Raw genomic sequence first — 19,028 nt, 5'->3', positions numbered from 1 at the left:
TAGTGAGATACAGTTGAATTGTGCGTTTTCATATAACGGATGACTTACATTTAAGTTTACACAAGATTAATTCTAGGAATGATCTTCTTATATAAATGAGAAATGTAACGGCGTTCGCATGTTTTATTGACCAGAATTTTACATAAATCGTTCAATTTTTCTTTAAGTGACTGTTTACTTTTAAAGTTTTCAGTTTGTCTGCAAATAGGATATACAGTTCCTTTCTGCAAATAGGATATACAATGTATACACTAACTCAATTATGTCTTACAAGATCAATAGTGCCAATTTTGTATGTACATTTATGAACGCCTCCATATTGTTTGTGTAGGGTTTTGTCTTTTTTTAGTTTTTTTTTCGCTACTCTGTACACAACTGTTCTATTTTTCCAAACATATTTTTGTGCTCTTGTTTCACAAGTAAGGCACATTGCGGATTTCATAAAGATGAATATGAATCTAGGCAAAACCTCTAATTTGAATCAAAAAACCGTTTAAGTTGAAAACTTGATCAATTAGTTATCACCATCAATCGATCAATCGATCAAGTTTTAGGCTCAAACGAATGTTTGGTTATCAAGATTTGTGTTCTTGATAATTTGAGGCGTGGCTTTGTTTCATCTTCACCTTAGTATGACGAATTTATGAACGATAGAGTGAAATTCATTGGTGATGGAAACAGATCAGGTCTTCCTTTTTGGCATTCAGCAAGGTTTTCCTTAATGAGATTAACCTGGATAATTTTACGTGATTTTTACTGATCTGAGTATTGTTTTAATGATTGCGTTGCTCGATCCTGTGGGGGTGAGTAATGGTCTACTGTTTATAAAGTGAGAGAAAATGGTAGCATGGCCAACCAAAGTTGACTTCGAGATCCTTAGCACAAATGCTTTGCCATGATAACTGTGGAGAACTGAAATATATTCCCTTCGTCGATGACCTTTGGAACGTGGCCGGTACCATTATTGACTTCTTGCATTTTAGAAATAGTTAAACAATGCCTATTCGTTGGAAATCTATACTCCTTCGATTATCGTGGACAACTTAACAAGTTACTAAAACATGATGTTCACGTTAAGTAGTTCGTTTCAACTCTGTGCGTTTAGAGGATCACACATACGGTGACAGTGCCCTTGAAAATACGAGTGATAAACGTTATAGATACACAACGGAAGGAGTTTCCTGGTATCTTCAACCACTGACCCCTACACGATACCGAACAGTCCTTCTCCATGATATTGCCGTAATTTCCTGTTCATATATCGCTTGGACTTATATAAAAAAGCTGTGTCGGGATTGGTAGTCTAATGACTGTAGCTTTTGCTTCATAAGCAGAACGTCGTGTGTTCAAATCCAGGCCCGTTCCTTTCTCATATTTGTAACATTCTTCCTAATAGCTATCTTTCTTTATCTATCTATCATCCTTGATATACACATCAAACATCATCAGTTTTACTTTTTGCTAGAATTGAAGAATTTAACTTAATAGCTTACCACAGTTGTATCCATCAATCCACTTTTAGATTCTCTTTATAGAGGTTCTGTTCAGAAGGGGACGAATACGTAAAATAGTTAACGGCTATCTAATTAATATTCCTCTTCCTCTCCCCGATGGATATTTGGACTTGGCCGGTGAGGTTATCTTTATAGAAATATTAACGGTAGTGTAATTGTACATTGAAGTTGGAAAAAAGCTAAAATCCAAGCTCCATCTGAGTGGGTCTCTGTGCATTATCCTCATTTATTACGGAGTAGCAACAACGAAGTTGATGGGAGTTGTAGTGGGTCGACTAAAGCCCCTAACGAAATTTCATAATACGTCGTAGTAAGAAAAAAGGGGTGGGGGGGGGTTCGATTTTAATGCCCAAAAATTGATCTATCGACTTAAGTCCTCTGTGAAAACATACTTTTTGTTTGTATCCGATTCACTTCAAAACCTAGATTCTAATGAAATTTTGGGGTGTTCTGAGACTCTTTATCGTCAGCATCGTATCCAAGCGCCCTAAAACATTGCAACGAGTGTATCCTTTTGTCTCAAATTCCGAACAGTACGAATTGAAAAAAAGGACGAATTGACATTTTCACCACTTTCAAATATGGAGGACTTGAATTCTAGAAGGATTGATCGTGAAGAATTTTGAGAGGTTTTCTTGAAAAATCGCTAAAAAAATCGAGTGTTCGGAATATCTGTCATATTTGGAATTTGAGGCGAAATGGTTTCTCAATACAATACATAGCAAATTTGACCCATGGTTGCGAATTTGAAAAAATATATGATTTTGCTTATCTTCTTCAATTTATATCGTCGAAACCATTAGATTTAGAGATAAATGAATTTCAACCTTTTTGAAAGAAAGGGGTCCAGAAAAAAAAACATTGTATTCATACATGTTTTTTTTGTTAATATTTAATATATAAAGTGGTTTTGTATGGAAAAATTGGTTTTCTTTTTCCTAAAAGCTCTATTTCTCAGGATTGATAATTACGATGACCTCTCGTGCGGCCCTAAAAGATTTCCTTCGAAAACGAAGTTCTTTTTATATATCTAATGCATGTATTAAGTAAAGTTTCGTGTAAAATCATTCAATCACGCTCAAGCTGTTTAAACTGATTCAATCATAAAATTCGTCAAAACATCCATCAAAATTCAATGTTTTCATTTACGTCAAAAAGATTTATTATAGTTCAACTATACATACAGTAATGACCCGATTTTGTCAGTGCCCGATTTTGTCTACCCCTGATTTTAGCATCCTTTTTCGCCCTTTTTTGTCAGCCTAAAATTTATATATATTTACATCAGACTAAACACGTTTATACTGGCAATATTGGGTGCGTAAAGTCAATTATGACATTGACCACGTCTATACAATAATCTAAGGAACGAAATTTTGAAATTTGAAATTAATAATAATTATCCAAGAAACTAGTCAATGTTACCTTGGATTAAGGTACATGGAAAATGGAAGTAAAATAAATGTTTTTCATTCACACAATCGTAAAACTTAGTCTTTGAGTTAAAATAAAACTTTTGAAGGGCTTTGTCAACCTTAAATTCAGCATGGGGCTTACAAAATCGGGACATTACTGTACAAGGTATAATTGCAAAACAATATTCCAGCCGTCAATATGTCAGGAAATCAGCAAAGAAATATCATTTTAATCGCTCGGAAGAATCTCAAATGCAGTTTTCAACAACTTGAAAATAAAGAATTGTCTCATTCCACACGTAATGGTTCTCAAATTTGTAGCATGTTTTGTATCGATTATTATTGAAAAAAAAAGCAATCCGAAAAAATCTACAAAATAACAATTTTCAGGTGGCTGAGGGCCCTATTTTATAAATCGAGTAGGTCGTTAGGCTGAATGTTGTTAGGCCGAATGCCGTTAGACCGAAAAGGTTCTCAGGCCGAAAGTTATTTGACTATATAAGCCTTAATAATATTTGACTATATAAGATAAAAAACTACTGCTTCAAACGGCTAGCACATTTATCAGTGTGTTTTTCTTCGTTTGAACAAAGGTAGTTCTTCGCAGTAATATTTCACAGTGGATATTGTGGGCTTCAAGGTAGTACTTATGCAAAACGTTATAACACTATCAACCGTTTACGGCCCAACAAAATTTTTGGTCTAATGGCATTCGCTTTAACGGCATTTGGCCTAACGACTTTCGGTCTAATGGCATTCGACCTAATTGGATAGAATCCCTATTTATAAGTCGAGTCGATCAAAATAACTCGACTGGAGTGGTCGACAGTGACTCCATTTGCTCGACACGGCTGTATGACTTGAGTTTTTCGACAGTTGTCACTTCATGTGACAGGATTATTGTGGGAGTTGATGGGTTGACTTCCTTAACCAAGTGGTTAGAGTCCGCGGCTACAAAGCAAACCCATGCTGAAAGTGTCTTGATTCGATTCCCGGTCGGTCTAGGATCTTTTCGTAATGGAAATTTTCTTGACTTCCCTGGGCATACAGTATCATCGTACCTGCCACACGATATACGAATGCGGAAATGGCAAAGAAAGCTCTCAGTTAATAACTATGGAAGTGCTTATAAGAACACAGGCACTGTCCCAGTGAGGACGTAGTGCCAAAAAGAAGAAGAAGAAGGGTTGGCTTTTAAAATATGTATGCTTACTTTGATCGGAAGTGACTACAGACGAATCACATAAAACTGCTCGATTTATGAAATCGCGCCCTAAATTAGGGGTCTATTTTATATATTTAGTGGATCAGAATGACTCGACTAAAGTTACTGCCGATCAAAAAATTCGTTCGTCACAGCTCAATCACTCGAGTTTTTCGACAGTTGTAACTCAGTCACATAGCTGAATTACTATTGAACGACAGTGACTACAAACGTGAATCTACTCGATTTATAAAATAGACCCCTTAATTATAAATGTATGTACTTGTGTAAACTGATTTTTGATGGCCCTAGCACTCGAGCTCAACTGATTTTTGTGTGTGTTCATGATGAAGCAGCAAATGGTTGCTCAAACAAGTATCGATGACCAATTTGGTGAGGTCGTTACATGCCTTTTTTTAACTTTGAACATATAATACAGTCACCCTACAGTTATGGATAGCATACAAATATGGATCAATGTTGGATGTAATGGAGAATATCTCGTCAAATAGAATTACGCATTTTACCTACGTGAACCATAAATCTGAACAGCATCACAATCAACAGTGATTTGCTTAGTCATATTTTTTTTCCGTTTGTAGCAATTGAAATGTCAACCACAGTCCTAGGAGCGTTGATTCATAGCTTTGGGCATTGAAAACCATACCACAGTTATGGATCAAAGATGAAACGATTTCGAAATAAACGCCAAAACGTATGCTTTTACTAACACACCAATCTATTACCGCACAGGAAAAATGCTGTAATAGTGCTCTGATCCATAATTTGAGTCGATTTGATCTATAATAGGAGCTGGAGAGGAGGCTGATCCTCATCTGTGTGATGGACAACGTTTATAATTTCTATCGAAATTGACCCTTTCTCGTAAAAAACGCGAGTTTTGAGTATAGCCTCGAAAACAACTTTATTCTTCACTGCCTGTATGGTAATTTTATTTTGTACAACGTCACCAGCAATTTTAATCTTATTTTGTTCCAAAAATGACCCTTAGTTGATTTATACCTGTGGGGTGACTGATGTTATGAAACACATTTTTTGAGGGAGATAGGTGGTTGATTCGTTCCGGTTCTTAAACAATTGTAAAATATATCGACAAAATATTCAATTTACGAGTAACGAAATAAATTGACAAAACTTTTGTTCATGTTTAACGTAATATTCAAAATCACATACCATTATTTTTAGCTAATTTTTGTCATAACAAAAAAAATTGAATGACTCGACATGAAAAGTGTCGACTTACTGTGGGTTTACGTTACCTTTAGTGACTTTTTGATCTTAAATTGCATGGATCGCATCACTTACCAAGGTAAATCCAGATCATTAAGCTTTTAATTAAATTAAATAATAATTTTAAAACAAGATGGTGTAAACTACGATAAAATTTGTTTTTTATACTTCTAAGATGGATTATTCCCACGTTCCTCTTTATTTGTTTAACTAAAACTATGTTAAATTCTAGAATTGTTTCTCACCAGGATTTCTTACTCGTACTTCGTAACTTTGACGTTTTGACATTAGTGACAAAATGATAAAGCTGGAAAACTAGCCGGAATCATCCAGCATTGCCAAACTTTAATATTAAACGCGTGTAGGATAATATGTCCCAAAACAACCTTCATGTCATATGTTCCACATGTTTGCTATAGAGATGGACGCAATCTATGGAGCCGGATGGCACCTTTGATTCACTTCGGCAGTGGAGTTTTTTGAAAGTTGCTGAGCCCATATTAGGCTACAATATGACTCGTATTGAAGTGCTTCTTATTGTAAAGTTTCTGACAAATTGACTGAGAAAAACTCCCCATGCCAAAGTGAATCATGCAAGTGCTACATTAAATTCTGTGCAGTTCAGTCGAAAAAAGTGTTTAAATAGTAGGAACTGAAGCGGGAAATATGACAGTTTTCCACATTTGAGAAGATTTTTCAAGCATTCGCGGACCGGATTCGTTACTGTTTCATCGATTTATAATGAACCATGCGCCTCCTTCATCTGGTTTCAACGTGGAAAAGAACAATGGAATCCTTTGTATTTCATTTAATGCTCAAAGCGGACATTTTGACTCATATAAAAAGGAGTTGTGTCCCCTAGTGTTTTCAGGAATAAATTTCATTCATGAAATGTTTATTACATCGTGACAATGCTAATACAAATTGGGTTTTGACTTTGTGTCTTCCCTTCCTGGACCATACTTGTCATTTCACCCCCTCCCTTCCTGGACCATACTTGTTATTTTGAAGAGGCAGTTCGAAAAATATGAATCGAAATAAAAAGGTATTTTGGAAATTTGTAAACAAATCAGATTAGTATTATTATTATTATTATTAGTTGACCCCTGTTCAGAGGGTTGAAAGATTGAAAGTAAAAAAAAATGTTTTGAACTTATTTGATTTCACATCAACTCAGAGATGAGAAGACAGTTGAATGAAAAGTTAAACTACCCAATAAAACGAGATACACTTAAGAATGTGAATACACAGAGTGACGTATTGCTTCTTTCTCCTCCAATGCTAATCCATGAAAATGAAAAATATGTTTTACTTACCTGACTTTCTTGTATCCTTTTCTTCTGCAATGTTAGAGTTTAGTTGAAACGACAGGATACGATTGAATTGCACGGTTAAACGATGTCATATTATTCTTATCAACTGAGTTTTCCTCGTGGCAAAATTGTCAAAATTATCTCTTTCAGTCGTTTTTCGATAAAAAGGTATTATTTTTTCAGCTGGCATAAGATAGAATAACCATGCGATATTTATTTTTTCTGTTCTTTCCAGATTTCAATGCTGTCTTCAAACTCCAAGTATATCATCTCTCTCAATGTAACATTGAAACAGGCAAACAGAAACCATAGAAACCGTTTTCAAGATTATCGTTACTAGAATTTGTGAGCTATTTAATAGTAATATGATGTATTGATACTATCCTTTATCTAGTGTACAGTGAAGTATACTTTGAATTTTCTACCTAAGTTTCAACAGCAGAACTTTTAGTTTTAAAGACCACTTGATAAATATCAGCTTTTTTGTTTTTACTAAAATAACGATGTTATAAAGCCAGAAAGTTTTACAAAACTGCTCAGCTGTTAAAATATCGGAAATAAAAATTTCAGTTTGCTTATTTTTTTAAGTCTGTAGGAAAAATGAATTTGAAATCAAACGTACACTTACACAAAGCTACAAAGCAAACCCATGCTGAAGGTGTCTGGGTTCGATTCCTGGTCAGTTCAGTATCTTTTCGTAATGGAAATATCCTTGATTTTCTTGGGCATAAAGTATCATCGTACTTGGCACACGATATACAAATGCGAACATGGCAGCTTTGGCAAAGGAAGCTCTCAGTGAATAATGCTCATTGAACACTAAGCTGAGAAGCAGCCTCTGTCCCTGGGAGGACGTAATGTTAAGAAGCAGAAGAAAAAATCGATTTTTTCTTATTTTTGTAATTTGCCATTCAAACACTTTTTTCTTAGAACCCGGACACCGTCTTCAGCCATTGAGCTGCACAGACTATAATTTAACACTAGAGAATGGACATGCATGCTATTGTGACACAGTTGAGAAACGCTTCTGTTGAAAAATTTAAACGAGATGTATATACTGCCTGACACTAACTTCAAGGCCACGAAGCCCACAATTGGGAATAAGAATTAAGAAAACAGTTAAAGAAACTTTTGTTTCTATTAATGAATGTCACAGAATAACATTTTAATAATATTAACACTTCAGTCATCGCGCTGTTGTATTTTTCACAACACTGTAGAAAAAACCTCGCTTTTCATTCACAACAGCAGCGTGGTGGTTCTGACGGTGACAAACCGCGCGACGACTGGAAGGTTAAAAATGTTTCTAGAAATTATATTAAGTCAGTGAGGGAAAGCTGTAAACATGTCTGTGAACCGAAAAAAAAAAAACAAAACGAAATGCTCGCAAGCATCAGAGGATTTATTTACTCGCATCTGTCGTGCTAGCGCTATCGTTTAGAGCTGTTCAATTTAAGAACAATCTAAAAGCTATTTTCCCTTCGAGATTGCTGGTTTTCAAGGGTTTTTGACTACAAACTGGAAGTTCACTGTTCATTTGATGAAAATAAAATTAATTTGTCTGTTAAAACTATATTGAATCACACCTTGTTCGGTTACTCGTGAGTAAATGTTCGCGAAATTTTTGGAATGTTCTCCCGAGCAGGCGGATACGAACTTACTCCAAGGCTGTTCGCGAGTCTGTCATGTTCATTTTGCTTTGGTTTACACTCGTAAGGTGCTTCGGGATGAGAACATTTCCACCACTGAGTATGATTAATGAAATTTAATTTTTAGAATGAGTTAAATAGATATCGCAATAACAGGCAAAAATCATTTTCCATTTGTTTATTATTGCAATATGTGATTAGATACAAGATTGATTTTAAAAATATAAAATCTAACATTTGACATCAATGCATTCATATTGAATAGCAATAACTGCAACATGTATTATAAATTGCATCGGAAATTGGACTTCTTATAAGTGCGGTATCGTGAATAAAAATGTGGGATAGCTTCGGATCGGTTTGGTGTCTTCGTCGCATGTATTCATCACCATGCTGAGGGTCATGAGTTAGAATCTCGCTGGGAAAGAATCTTTTCGGGTTGGAAATTATCTCGTCTTCCCAGGGCTACACGATATTTGAGACAGACTAGACAATAAGTATCTCAAATTGGGACCAACCCCTGACTTGTCCGAATAACAGCGTTTCCATGTATGATTATTGTACGGTAACATCGGAATCTTCTGTTCTCTGCTCTCCTTTTCAATTTTCATCTATGCGCACGAGATTACTAGCAACACGAAGATCATTCTAGAAGAAAAGTAAACTGTGAACAAGCCGATTCTCGTCCCAGTACGATATACGAACCTAAATAAATGATCAATTGACAAAGAAAACTCTCAGTTCATAACTGTGAAAGTGCTCATAATAACACTGCTGAGAAGCAGGCACTGCCCGAGTAGGGACGAAATAGCGGAGAACCGATGTTGAACTTTAGATCAAGAAATATAAAATTGTTCGTTGTGCGATCAAAACCATTTGAAATTGAAAGTACTTTCTCGTTCAAGTTGAGAATATTATAAGCTTTCATCATTCATGCTAAAAATAAACAGTGTTTAATCAATAATGTGAAGTTTACTCGTATATCTAAACAACAGGGCTATCGTAATAATATTCAAATTGTTCAGCCAATGGGGTACCAAGTGACGATAGTGTATAGACGTCAAAACCAAAGATTGTGTGATCAATCGAACTTCTATCGAATCAAACGTTAAAATAAGCTCGCGGATATTTCAAATTTAATCTGCAGAAACAGTTGAACATAGTACGTCAGCTAAATATATTCATATTTCCAATTGCAAATCTTATTTGATTGCAACGGGGCTCTATAAGTGAATTCCCTTATTATTCATAAATTTTCAATGATATATAAGCTGATTGGTTATAGGTAGACAACTAGCGGCTATAATATAGGAAAATAAATGTATCTATTTACATTCGGATTAAGATATAGATAGTAAGGAACAAAGGCGAAATGAATAATAATCAGCAACTACTTTCAATCCAATCAGGGCCAATCGAACATCCGTCGTTAGAAGATTTTTATGTTTTTTTTCCGCAGTAAATAAACTCAAAGATAGCTAGTAAATGTGACCAATTCGTGTCGTCTGTTTTCTTTTTGAGCAACATCAGGATGTGAAACAAAACAGCAGTAAGTGAAACAGCCAATTATTTTCGATTGTTTTTATTTCAACTCATTTTATTTTTGGATTCGAGATTTTTGCTTACTCTAATTGAAAATAATATCAATATGTGCATATGGGTTAGGAAAGGAGAAGGAAATGCGGTAATGGGCACGGGAATTGATTGGAGGAGAAGCTTTCTACGACAAGAAAAATTGATTCAATTGTTTACTGCTTCAGTTCACTCTGTTTGAACAATTGGTTCCCTGCCAATACACTTCTGGATGCACTTCGAGCAGAGTTATATCTTTGTTTCCCACAATTGTGCTCATTTCACTTGGAGTTCTTGGAGGCTGGGACCGCTACCATCACCAATCACGAACAGTCACTCTCGCGCGCACACATGTGAACGGCATATGTGAACCGACAGCAAAAAGAACACGTTCTCTCATATGGTTGCAAACACTTTCGAAATCAACAAACTGAGAAGCGGGATATCTACTGAACTGTTCCAGGATTCGACACCGAGCTCTGTCCAGTGCAGCTTACAGGATTGCCGATGGAAAATGCTGTATTGGGACTGTCCCACAAATCGATCGATGCTTTAGCCATACATCGGCAGAATCCCATACATCCGTTCTTGTAACATGTGAAACGGCAGCACAAGTTCGGATCTACGGGTTCCTGCAAATGGGTAACTACAACCACTACGCGAAGCGCTAGACACACGCTCTAGGAAGGACGGCTCACGGCAGCGAAGGTTGGTCACATGGTGGGTGTGAGAAATTGGTTGAGCTTTTTTTTTGAGTGAGCTCTAAACGACGGTTTTCTTGCGGATGAGTGCTTCATTTTGGAGTTTGGGAAGGTGAGCGCGGAACTGAGGTCTTTGGGAGAGTAGGGATGTTGAAGGATGGGGGAGGTATGAGAATACTCTACAGATAAGTAATAAACATGGTGCATATACATGGGTTTGATCTTACCAACTGAGTAATGTTCACTTTTAACCTAATAATCCACAGGACGGTGCATCACGAAAACCTGAAACGAAGAGAGAAGAAATAGATTATCATTTCAGTTGCCAGTCAAAAACACTTAGAAATTCAAAAGATTTGAGCATTTTAATTCAGCTTGGAAACCAAGTCAAAAAATCCCATTCAAAAAAAGATTGCAGAGTTGTCGTCACACAAGCGAATATCTTCATTTATTTTGTTTTTCCAGCTCTACGTATCTACTTGAAATTAGCCTACCTTTTGAACTTAGTTTTCTTCTAAGACCTTCTACCTTTTGAATAATGTTTCTTTCAATTAGGGTAGACGTGCCAATAGTGGAGGTACTAAGCACGATTGAATTTAATTTATCCGCCTAAATTCAAAAAGCGCAATTATTATACATGTTAATGTTGTAACTGGAAGTAACGACCATTGACTTCATGAGAAAAATGATATCATCACAATAATCCACGGCATGTCAGTGAAAAATAATACCTCCACTATTGGTACACTGTTCCTTTAGTTGCGATATATTTCATTTGTGTTCCTATAGTTGCGGTATCCGTTGTTTTCTTATTGGATCTTCCACTATAGAAACACTTTACCGCAACTATTGGTACAAGTAAGAAAAGTTTTAGCAATTTTAGTGATATTTCATCAGTTTTGAAGCAATTTGAACGCTCTTTTCAACTATTCCGTGTATCAACAAGCCAGTACGTCGACTGGAAGTGTCGGTTATGTGGCTAATGTAATAAAATCAATGACAACGGCACTACCGCAACTATAGGAACACCCACAACTAAAGGAACACTTACCCTACACAGCGTAACGAAAACAACATTTTTGCGTGTCTCAAGGATCGCATTATGTGTCCCTGGTAAATTTAGGGATTAGTCAATCTCAAAAATGTTCCAGTACGTTATAATTTTGAGCTACATGTCATCAAAGTTGTATGCAACACTGATTTATCGATGTTTACATGAAATTTTACAGATGTTCTGTTAAGATTTTTAGTGATCTGATCCTCCATCTACCAAGTAGTTTGGTTTAAATTGCATGATTAAATTTGGGTTAATCAACTTTTTCAACATTCTTGCAGTCTCCATACAAAACTCCTCGTTTCTCTTACAATGCTATTCTCAAACATTATCAAAAAGATGTTATGCATCGAAAGTGTTATGAACTTTGTTAATCGCAGTGTAAGCGTTCTCGAGAGTGTTTCCAAAGTTATCAATAGAAGCACGACGATAAACTATACTATGCACAAGAAATATACATTTCCTATACGAAAAGTGGACTCGGAAACTTGTATTCGTCTTAAATTATAGAGGAGGTCTTAAAGAACGTGACATAAATACGGAATTGAATTTTTGATGTTTGAGATGGCTGTTAGTCTTTGAATTCACAGAAAACAGATTTAGTTTTAGATTAAATCTTTTTTTAATGTATTTAGGATAAAGAGACTGAACGTGTTGGTTAATGTAGGTTACCTTAACCACTTTCAGCCACATTTTTAACTTCGGTTCCTAAATTGGCCAATCACATTGATTTCTCACGAGAGTGGCCAAACTAGCAAAAACCTAGCCAAATAAGGTGTATAAAAGTTAAAATTAAAAGGAAAATTATTTTTTTCCTTCATTTTTTGGATCGTTTCAGACTATCTCATGTGAATGTGTTCTGTTAAACACGAAATGTTCATGTTGATTCGCTATGGCCAAAACCGGTGCTTCTACCCTATGTAGACATAGTCTGATGCAGGCGCAAATTTGTTTTTACTGCTCTTGTAGACTGCTGAGGCTTAGAGAAATCCAAAACAAAAAATCCAAATGAAAAAATGATAAATGAACTTTAACACTTCACTTTTTGCAAAAAAAAAAAAAAAAATACTAAAATCACTAAGGTGAGCAAATACCTTTAAACTCTAATATGTGTTGCTTATCTTGACAGATAGGCCTATTTCGTCTGTGACTTACAGACTTCTTCAGTGTCGAGTGCTCGAGTGTTAAAGTTCATTTGTAGTTTTAAACATACTCTAATAATCCCTCCCAAAGTTTAATATAAAAAAGTGTAGCGAAAAAATGATGACATTAGCAAAAATTAAGTTCTTGGGTCACAAACCAATCGCAGCTTAACAGTTTCAAGAGAATGATATTGAAAATTCCGTTTTAGGTTCAAAGGAAACTCTTTAGATAACATGGTTCATTTTGTATTATCGACTATCAAATAATTCATATCTTTTGCAATTGCTGAAGACTATATTTTGAAAACGTCTTTCGAAGGAAATAATTTGAAAAAAATTACAAAATTAATGTCTCATGAACGGAGTATTTAATTGAAATGATCTTACAAGATAATTCAGGATATAACAAGAATTATAAGATAAATGTTCAGGAAATATTAATCATAGTGCTTACACGTTGACTTATATATGAAGCAAATTTTGTCAAATACATGCTATTCATTTTTTGTATACTTTTCTTTAAGAAAGCTGACTTATAAATAACACAATTAATTTAAAATGACCGGGATTGAAACAAAATTATATCACAATTATAACAAAATTTTGTTTCATTTTTATAAGAAAATCTGAGTTTGTATGAGTAGGTCAAAGAAACTATAACATATTTAAACCAAATTCAGTTATAATAAGAAAGCTTATTCAAAATTTGTTCTAGTTAAAAACATAAGTGTAACACAGTTTGTTATTAGTAATGAGAAAACAATTTGGAATCGAATGAAAATTACAGTTTTCGTTATAATTTAAATATGAAAAATAACACAACGTATTATAATTTTGTTTGAATTATAACATATTTTGTTTCAATTTTATTTAATGTTTAGGTAAATTTGTTGTAATTCACGTTCATCCGAAATAATAACAAATTACAAAAAAAAAACTATTTTACTTAGTAACAATATCTGTTAGAACTTTGTTGTTATCTATTGCACACTAGTCAGTAACACCACTCATTCGATTATAGATAAAAATCTGAGTGTCCTTCCAAAATTTAAGCTCATTTGCATGAAAACTGAGACTCCCTATTCCTTCAGTTTGTATGGGAATTACTATGAGAAAAGCGAGCTAGTTTTTTAGGAAATTTTTGTATATTGTCATGTAAAAAAATATGAAATTTCAAAAAGTTGAAATCTTAATGTTTTTATTCCATAAAAAATATTGGGAATCGGTTGAGCTGCTCAAAAGTTATGTCTTTTTTTCAATCAGAAATCTAATGTGCTGAGACCTACAGTGTGTGCCGATGAAACGTGACTGATTTTTTATTTTCAAAAATATATATCTCAAAACTGAAAAACATACATCGATGAAAATTTGACATTAAACGTAACATTTTTTGAACTTGCAAGAAAAAATGAGAACAGAAATTGTCCTTTTTGTCCCGAGGCCTTCAAAACACAAAAAGAGGAAATTTTAGATTTTTTTTCATGTAAACAAAATTTGTTTGATTTTTTATATTTTTCTTAAGAAGTTTTTTAGCTTTCATTCCACATTTTGGTTGGTATAACTTTTGTTATACATCATTCTATATGGATCAATTCAATCGTATAGAATGCACGAAAAGGCTATATACCTACCAAAGTGGTTGGCACGACTTTTTCAGACTTTCTGAGATCAGATATACGATGCCAACAAACTTGGATGAAAATAAAAAAAAAGAAGTTTCCAGCAAGTCTCGAACACGGGATCTCTGGATTAATAATCGGACACCTTACCACTGTACCGCCAAGGGTTTCATGAAGATTAGTGATTATTTTCCAATATTAATGTATGTCTCATGTTCAGCGACACCTGCTAATTGAGACCGATCGTCAGCAGATACCAACTTTGGGTGGCAATTTTTTCTAAGTTATTGCGATTCCATATGATGCTTCCTGGATTGATATACGGTCTGTCAGTTTATACAACTTAACGGGATTCTATGTTGCTTCATTTACGACATATTTTGCTGTCAATACAGATTGTCGTTTATGAATAGTAATGGGGATTTATATACAACTTGTGTTGACATTGATAACGCTTAATCTGACATCTTGTGCGATTCTGATTTTGGACGCACGAATATGTGATTTTGGATGCACATTCTTATACGATAAGTGATTCACTGGGTAAGAAAATTGAAAATCGGTTAAGCGGTTCGAAAGTTATAATATTTTAATAAATAAAAATTTTGCAAAATCGCGATTTTTCTGATCACCCTATTTCGGAAATGGTCACCCTAGCAAATTTTCACGGAATTCGGTAACCCACTAGATCGGTTTTTCATGGAATGACTGCATAACTTTGTTATCTGTCAATCAATTTTGAAACATTTAGCATCATTTCCTTCAAAATTAAATTTATCAAAACTTTGTATATTACCAAATTTGTCCAAAATCAAAACTAATCTTAGTTGAAAGTAGTTTACTCTAATGTTTCCTCATTTAGCTAAAAATGTTATCTATGTTTGACCATAACATCATATATATTCAACCGATTCCGAATCTACATGCCTTTGAAGCAAATTTAATTGATATTTAAATGTTCATACAACACATTTCACTAAAAATTGTTTTGACCTATTTATTCCTCAAAAAACTGCACAAAACATGTTTTTTTTTTAAACGAAAAATGACAGTTTTTTTTAAATTTTTGAAATTTGAATTTTGATTAAAAAATCATGGTTTGGATAGTTTTTTTTTATATCTAAGTCAAAACCATTTTTTTTTAGAAAAAATGTGTTATATGAACAGTTTGAAAAAAAAAAACTAATTTTGCTTCAAAACACGTCAAAAGATTTGAAATCGGTTGAGTATTTACGAAGTTATGGTCAAACAAATATGATTAATTTAGTAAAATTACGAATACATTGGAGAACACTATTTTTCACTAAGATTAGTTTTGATTTTAGACAAATTTAATGTTCTACAAAGCTTAATGAATTTATTTTTCAAGATAATGACGCTAATAGTTTTGAAATCGGTTAGAAAATAGCGAAGGTATGGTGACTTCACTGAAGGCCATTTTCATAACATGAAAATCACTTTCAAAACGAAAACCACCTCTAAATCTAAGCATTTTTAGCTCAAATTTTTATGTTTCTCTTATAATTTGATTCGAATATATCTGAATATACGAATTTTTGGTTTGAGGACTTTTGAAAAATAAGCCGCACCCTACTGCATAAATTAGGTTAAATTTTCGGTCCTAGTTATGATCATAGATGATGGTCTAGGAAGCTGTCGAAGACGTAGCGGGCCTTCATTCAAAGCATACAAAGGTTGGACAAAACATCAAATATGTCCCAAATCGCTTGATAATGGTAATCTATTAACTCTCTTCGATACCCGATATTATCCCGGTGGAAATAACCATCAAATTGAAAATTCGATTTTCTAGTGAAATTTATCCAGATTAGTGTTTCCCATCCATTCGAAAAAAAGACTGTTATCGCAAAAAACAAAATGTTTGTAATGCATAAATTTGTACATGAGCCAGAACTAGAGATACAAATTTAACTTGCTTTAAGTCATTTTAGTTAAGTTTTAAACGAGTCACTTAGCAGGATGCAGATATGAAAGATGAAAAAGATAAATTATAATGAAGATTAAAATCGAATTTTCATCTCTAGAGGTAGAGAAGTTCTAGGAAAAATATTGTACGTCTGAAAGTATGAATGCGCTTCATAGTAAGTGACTCATTTCCCCGAAACACTTCACATTAAACGGACGAAGTTTTGAAAATTTACCACAATGTTGAAGAAAGATTGTAACAACATTTTTTACTACAAATAACAAATTAATATGTTGAAAATTATGTAGTTAGAGCCAAATCAAAAGACTTTAGCTACGCTTTCAAATGTAGCCTATTGAGCTCGAATCACTTATAATTTCGTTGCGATACCGCATTTTAAAGTTTGGTAAGTAAACTATAATTGATGAATTTCCCACACTAACGATACAAATTTTGAGAAATCGTCACTCAATAGTATAATAGCCTATAAACAATTGATTTTGAGAACATGAAATTTTGAGGTTTTTTCCGGTTATGCGCTACTGTGAGACGCTTTTAAAAAACATGGTAGTACCTGTACTAGTGTTCACCACCGAAAGGAAATTTTGCTTTTAAATAAAAGTTAACATTAAACGAAATGCATAAACCGAGAAAATAAACTTGTTTTTGACAGCTTTCGTCATGTGTTTCATTTTTTTGAGCTTATTTTATATTTGCAAGATTGTTGAACTTCTACACTTCGAAATTATATATTGATCCAAGATACAAATTATTCGTTTATTTCAAGTATTTGAAGTTTCATAGCATTAGATTCAAAAATGAATACATTGGTTTTCTAATAAATAACTTATGACTGTTCAATACGGACTTTGCAGCTTGTGGCTTTATATTTGTTTTTCATACATTGTAAAGTTCGCTCACCAGAATTGTGTACCACGCCCTACTATTGTTTTAAAGCTACAATTGTATTTGTTTTTAAATTGGAACTATCCAAAAGAGTGGCTTGAGCTACTAAAATCTCTGAACGGTATGATTTCCTCTTGGAGTGTTAGATTATTACTCTAACAAACAGCTGACTAATAAATCACGTTACACTTTCTACGATGTGACTGGGGTGATACGATATTCATGATCTTTTTTTCATAGGAATGAGCTTCTCGAAATAGGACATAGACATCAGAACGAACACTAGCAAGTTATTTTTCCCAGACGGTTTGCCACCTACAACAGTGGCATATTCTGCAGTCTGGGAACGGGCTGTGGAGCCTAATCACTGAAAAACAGTGACAGTTTCGATTTCTCCAAGCGGGGCTTGTGTGAGCAGAGAGCTGTCAAAATTTTGCTTGTTCATGTATAGTCACCGTCCTGCCCGTACGTAAGGATTGCTCTAGACATTGCTCTCTACTGCACATGCTCACTAATGACAACAGAACTGATCCTGCACAATAATTGGATCGAATGCCATCGGATGGCCAGAACAAAGAAATTTATTTTTTTATGGTTTTGTCAATATGATTGCGGGTGCTTTTTGAAATATCTATGCATTTAGGATGATTGCTAAAACGCCCTTTTCTACACCTTTTTGTTCACTTTTCAAAGCACTTGTACATTTTTCATCAGACTTTAATCGATAGAGGTTTTTCACTACTCAGAACAATGTTACCATTTTCCAGACAAATTTTGCAGCCTAACTAGATGTTCTGGAATTTTTTCACATTCACATCTATTTTTCGTGATAAATTAGTCCTTTGCAACCGAAATTTTCACTTATCTTATATTTCCCGTACAAACACGTACCTTTGCTGAAATTTGGAATGTCCCTTCATACGCACACTCACCCGAGACAGATTTTCTGCACGGGTCCTAAGAACTTTTCCAGCTTACTTCTAACATTAACGCTAACTACAGAATCACACATTTTACTCACTTGCCAATCGGGAATCGGGGAATATGGTCTACCGAATCTTTAGATTTTCACAAAGGACCCAGGTAAACCTCTAGTCTAATATTCGCCATCCAGTGCCAGTCCAGCAGTCCCGTCGAAGGAAAATCCAAATTTTTCCCGTCCGTCGTCGTCGTCGGTCGCCCGGAGAAAAAACCCTTTCCATCGAGTGCTGCTCGGTCAGGCTCCTCTCGCGGTTCTGTGAAAAAGAGGCTCGCGAAAAACTCTCGGGAGGAAAGCCCATCTGGCAGGCAGGCTCATCCTGGCTCCTGGCACAGACATCGAGGCAATCATCGTCGCGACACCAGTGCTTTGTCACTGTAGTTGTGCGCGCTTATCGTGTGAATTTTCCTTATTTGCATCGGGTGGAACTCGGTACGGGAGTTGTTAGCCATGCCGAGAGGACAAAAGAGAGGAACAGTGACAATCAGAGACGGAGAGAGAGAGAGCGAGAGAGATAGAGGAGATGATCCCTATGAAAAGTGGTATAGCGCTTGCGCGTGGTTTTTCTCTTGCAGGGAGCGACGACAACGGCGACAACTGGATGGAAAAAAGATACACTCGCGAGATGAAAATTCCATTTCCTTTGGAGCGGTAGCGAACGGTGGGGTAAAAGCGTGATTTTGAGGCAATATGATAAAATTTGGAATTTATAGATAAAAAAGTCCTAACGTGGTATGGGAGCAGGGAAGTGTTTGGTTTTTTGATTGCGATGCTTACTCTTG

At 34.8% G+C, this 19,028-nt stretch overlaps 1 long non-coding RNA gene across 1 annotated transcript; it reads right to left on the bottom strand.

The window, feature by feature from the left end:
• Positions 1–9,912: 9,912 nt before the first annotated feature.
• On the bottom strand, positions 9,913–18,744 carry LOC110676921. Its single transcript, XR_002500827.1, has 2 exons — positions 18,289–18,744; positions 9,913–10,904 (listed from the first exon to the last, which is right to left on the bottom strand). It is a non-coding gene; the product is annotated as an uncharacterized LOC110676921 (long non-coding RNA).
• Positions 18,745–19,028: the final 284 nt, after the last annotated feature.

This window comes from Aedes aegypti, chromosome 2 (genome assembly GCF_002204515.2).
Source record: "Aedes aegypti strain LVP_AGWG chromosome 2, AaegL5.0 Primary Assembly, whole genome shotgun sequence".
NCBI classification, from domain to species: Eukaryota; Metazoa; Arthropoda; class Insecta; order Diptera; family Culicidae; genus Aedes; species Aedes aegypti.
This window is presented reverse-complemented; position numbering and strand designations above follow the sequence as displayed.